Genomic DNA, 6,043 nt, shown 5'->3' with positions numbered 1-6,043 from the left:
GTTCTTAGGTTTTGAATTACCTTTTAACCTTAGATGATTGTTGAATCGGACCACCAAAGGAGTTGAGCCGCAAGCTGGACACGAACGGGACGCGAGCTGGAATGGATCGAGTCGCTTCTATCGGGTCGCGGGCGTCTTTTGTCGTTTGATCGGGAACGACTTGATCGTCGGACGCGAGCTGTCTGATGCTGTTGCGAACGAGGAAGAGGTCGCGTGCTGGAACTGCTCTCGGGTCGCGAACGTCTGAGCTAGGATCAAGAACGTCTTGGGCTGAAGCTGATCGGGGACGCGAGCTGGAACAGATGCGGGAACAAGAGACGCGATCGGGGTTTAGAGTTCGTTGGATCACCGGCTAGGGTTAGGGTTTTAGGGTTTTTCGATTTGGGTATTAGCTTAGGGATTTAGAGTTTTGTGCTGATAACGTGTTATAAAAGTAATGGAAAAGTCTATCTTTATTCATAACATAAAAGTTCTTTATATAGGAGATTACACCGTCATAGATAAATGGAAAGATTACAAATCATAATTTCTTGTGATGAGCCATCCACAGTCTGGTTCATAGTAAATAAGTTTGATCTCAAGTCATTTTCTTACTGTGTTATTATATTTTATAATTTGTTTATATTTAGAAATTTCGTGGTCTGATATTTTTTTGAATGAATAAAAAAATATGGGTTTGAAGACACATTCATCTCCTAGGGTAAGATTTAACTATGTTTAAACAATTTTTTTCTTGAAGATCAAATCTCTTATTGCAAACTTGAATTTTATTAGGTGATCCAAAAAAATTAGCCACCAAACTGATTTATCATTGGTAATTTTTATATACTATAAAGGAAGTTATTTCTATTATTGACATATGAATAACCCTAATATTAACTTGTGAAATTGACATCAAATCATTGACAGACCTTCCAGATCGTGTAATTCTTCTTTAAAAACTTCATCAAATTGATTTAGTTTTTTCTTAATTTATATTGGTTTGGGTACCGTTCTTGATAACTTAATAGCAATTATTTCGGAATTATGACGTAACGTGTGAAAGAAGCAACCATCACATAATTTGGATTGTGTCTGTGATGGCATGACCCTCCAACTACTGTTTATCCATACGACAAAACTTTTCGAAGTCTTATGGATTGGATCAAAATCTAGATTTGTTATCAAATTAGGCTCGTCTCGGGCCCAGCCTTGGCCTTATCTCTTCTGTTTTCAAATTCTTTTCCTACAGATTGTATTAGATTATAATTTTCAGCTTACAAAATAATATCGAAACTAAAATGAGAAAAGTATAATTTTCAGTATTTTAGTATTTATAAACTATAGCTACAATCTTGAAAGATTAATTTTTCTAAAAGTTCATTAGAAAAATCTAAAAATTTGGTATAAATATATATAGAATATATATGATTAGATTAGATTAGATTAGATGAGATGAGATGAGTTGAGTTGTGTGGATAGAGTGCAAGACAAACCGAAAAAGGAATCAGTAGTTAAGATAGAGATAGAGCTGTCTAATATCATTGGAAGGTTGGAAACAAGAAGACGCATTCTTGCATCAAAGTCACGTTACGTTGCCAATTTAATCAACACATTAATTGTATAATAACAACTATTAATATGTATATATGTGTGTGTGTGAATGAATTTGTATGTAAATGTACATGTGCATGCATACGAGTATATGAATAGGAGGGATACATAGAGACAGATATTGTTAGTTGGCAATGCCTCCAAGCAAACCACAAACCTTTTTATCCTAAAACTATCCCTTTTTATTTTTTTCTGTTATTTTGTGTTTTCATATATATCTTCTTTCAACTTGTATAAGTTTGTTTATAGATGTTACCCATTCATCATTAATGCGATTGTTGTTTATTGATAAAGATGATGAGTTGCATATATTATCCACGAATCCTTACATGTCATGTAACATGCATCAATCAATTAAGTGAAAATCGATTGAATTCTCGGATATGAAAAAAGATTAATTATATGCTCTCTTCAAACATATTATATGATTATAGATATGCGGCCATATATATTATTGTTTGGTCGGATCTATTCAACATACTTTTGACTTGATAGTAATAATTTCCAAAGCTTTGTTTCTAAAATTACAAAGAACGAACACACTTAGCAACACCAGAATTATGTAGATGAAATAGATACGAATATGTCTTCAATACTATTTTCTGCGGTAAAATGATTTGTTTGGATGGATTAACACGAATTGACGTGGATTGCAAGTGCCGACGTGGAAAATAAAGGTCTTAATCAATTAGGAAGGAAGTTAACGGAAACAGATACAACGAATAATATGAATTTGATTTTGTTCTTAGGTTTTGAATTACCTTTTAACCTTAGATGATTGTTGAATCGGACCACCAAAGGAGTTGAGCCGCAAGCTGGACACGAACGGGACGCGAGCTGGAATGGATCGAGTCGCTTCTATCGGGTCGCGGGCGTCTTTTGTCGTTTGATCGGGAACGACTTGATCGTCGGACGCGAGCTGTCTGATGCTGTTGCGAACGAGGAAGAGGTCGCGTGCTGGAACTGCTCTCGGGTCGCGAACGTCTGAGCTAGGATCAAGAACGTCTTGGGCTGAAGCTGATCGGGGACGCGAGCTGGAACAGATGCGGGAACAAGAGACGCGATCGGGGTTTAGAGTTCGTTGGATCACCGGCTAGGGTTAGGGTTTTAGGGTTTTTCGATTTGGGTATTAGCTTAGGGATTTAGAGTTTTGTGCTGATAACGTGTTATAAAAGTAATGGAAAAGTCTATCTTTATTCATAACATAAAAGTTCTTTATATAGGAGATTACACCGTCATAGATAAATGGAAAGATTACAAATCATAATTTCTTGTGATGAGCCATCCACAGTCTGGTTCATAGTAAATAAGTTTGATCTCAAGTCATTTTCTTACTGTGTTATTATATTTTATAATTTGTTTATATTTAGAAATTTCGTGGTCTGATATTTTTTTGAATGAATAAAAAAATATGGGTTTGAAGACACATTCATCTCCTAGGGTAAGATTTAACTATGTTTAAACAATTTTTTTCTTGAAGATCAAATCTCTTATTGCAAACTTGAATTTTATTAGGTGATCCAAAAAAATTAGCCACCAAACTGATTTATCATTGGTAATTTTTATATACTATAAAGGAAGTTATTTCTATTATTGACATATGAATAACCCTAATATTAACTTGTGAAATTGACATCAAATCATTGACAGACCTTCCAGATCGTGTAATTCTTCTTTAAAAACTTCATCAAATTGATTTAGTTTTTTCTTAATTTATATTGGTTTGGGTACCGTTCTTGATAACTTAATAGCAATTATTTCGGAATTATGACGTAACGTGTGAAAGAAGCAACCATCACATAATTTGGATTGTGTCTGTGATGGCATGACCCTCCAACTACTGTTTATCCATACGACAAAACTTTTCGAAGTCTTATGGATTGGATCAAAATCTAGATTTGTTATCAAATTAGGCTCGTCTCGGGCCCAGCCTTGGCCTTATCTCTTCTGTTTTCAAATTCTTTTCCTACAGATTGTATTAGATTATAATTTTCAGCTTACAAAATAATATCGAAACTAAAATGAGAAAAGTATAATTTTCAGTATTTTAGTATTTATAAACTATAGCTACAATCTTGAAAGATTAATTTTTCTAAAAGTTCATTAGAAAAATCTAAAAATTTGGTATAAATATATATAGAATATATATGATTAGATTAGATTAGATTAGATGAGATGAGATGAGTTGAGTTGTGTGGATAGAGTGCAAGACAAACCGAAAAAGGAATCAGTAGTTAAGATAGAGATAGAGCTGTCTAATATCATTGGAAGGTTGGAAACAAGAAGACGCATTCTTGCATCAAAGTCACGTTACGTTGCCAATTTAATCAACACATTAATTGTATAATAACAACTATTAATATGTATATATGTGTGTGTGTGAATGAATTTGTATGTAAATGTACATGTGCATGCATACGAGTATATGAATAGGAGGGATACATAGAGACAGATATTGTTAGTTGGCAATGCCTCCAAGCAAACCACAAACCTTTTTATCCTAAAACTATCCCTTTTTATTTTTTTCTGTTATTTTGTGTTTTCATATATATCTTCTTTCAACTTGTATAAGTTTGTTTATAGATGTTACCCATTCATCATTAATGCGATTGTTGTTTATTGATAAAGATGATGAGTTGTATATATTATCCACGAATCCTTACATGTCATGTAACATGCATCAATCAATTAAGTGAAAATCGATTGAATTCTCGGATATGAAAAAAGATTAATTATATGCTCTCTTCAAACATATTATATGATTATAGATATGCGGCCATATATATTATTGTTTGGTCGGATCTATTCAACATACTTTTGACTTGATAGTAATAATTTCCAAAGCTTTGTTTCTAAAATTACAAAGAACGAACACACTTAGCAACACCAGAATTATGTAGATGAAATAGATACGAATATGTCTTCAATACTATTTTCTGCAGTAAAATGATTTGTTTGGATGGATTAACACGAATTGACGTGGATTGCAAGTGCCGACGTGGAAAATAAAGGTCTTAATCAATTAGGAAGGAAGTTAACGGAAACAGATACAACGAATAATATGAATTTGATTTTATTTTATCAGTATCAGTATCAGTTTTCTCCAAAATATAATAGAGAAAGTATATAAATACGACCCCTCACATCACCCAATAACGAACTTATATATATACATTGACACAAAATTATTATTAGAACCATATTGCTTGTTTTTGGATAAAAAGTACGTACGCATATATATAATATCATATGCTAGAAAATAATAAATACTTTTTACAACAATATAATTTTTATGGGATGAATTTTATGTTTACTTTAATGGCATGCTGCTCAGGGGATCGATCCGATTTCTTGGGCAAAGAATTTTCACAAACGAACTGTAGACAGAACACTATATCAGAATATATAACTCTAGTTGCGCTAATTAAATTGTCTTTTGTTGTTTGCATCCAAAAAAAATCTAGTGAATTTCCTGAGCAGTCTATCCAATTTTAAATTACCTAAAAGCATCAAAATAATATATAACACTTAAAAACATATTATTAGTTTAAACGCTTTTGGGTAAGTTAGTCGATTAGATATCCAATGGTTTACTCTAAAATAGAGTAACCATATAATAGAGTTGGATGTTGCTCCATTCGTACTCTATTTTAGAGTGAAAAATAGAGTGATGAACAAAAAATAAAAAAAATTACTCTATATATAGAGTAAAAAATAGGTTTACACTATTATAGAGTGGATAATAGAGTACGGAGCATTTTTACTATAAAATTTATTTTAGAGAGAAAGATAGAGTGGAATTGGAGATGTTCTTAAAAGACAAAACATCATCATATATCTTTTATATACATATTATAATATAATGAAACGACATTATGTAAATACTAAAACTGAAAGTGTCAAAGTTTTCACAATAGGTTAAGAATACAAATGTATAAAACTAAATGGTTGTGGTCTAATGGTAAGAAATATGCATACAGGATAAACTTCTAAATTTGATTTTTATTGAGAGCTCTTTGAGTTCTATTTGATCAGTTCAAATGGTATTATGTTTTGCATTTTAAAAATATTATAGTAAATGCATTACTCGACATGCTAGTCATTTTAAAAATTTATTAGATGCTAACAAACTAGATCAGTGCTAACTATAAAAATATAAATCATGATTCTCTTACACTCATATGAGTTAACTAGCAAATGAACTATCAATTATTGTTAACGCTCATATTCTTGTCAATCAGAGAAGATACCTCGCTTCTTCAACGAATAAATTCTTAATTAATTGAAACCAAATAATGGAGATTTTAATAATCATAAAAAAATTACAAGTTATATAGTAGTCTGTATATTGTGTTCATTACAACAGCATTGCAAAAACAAAAACAGCATTGCATATTTGGCTGTATTAGACCACATGTTAATATAATCCAAGAAAACAAAACTACGTTTG

This window comes from Brassica oleracea, chromosome C7 (assembly GCF_000695525.1).
Source record: "Brassica oleracea var. oleracea cultivar TO1000 chromosome C7, BOL, whole genome shotgun sequence".
NCBI lineage: Eukaryota > Viridiplantae > Streptophyta > Magnoliopsida > Brassicales > Brassicaceae > Brassica > Brassica oleracea.
The sequence above is the reverse complement of the archived record's forward strand: the minus strand, read 5'-3'. Positions refer to the sequence as shown.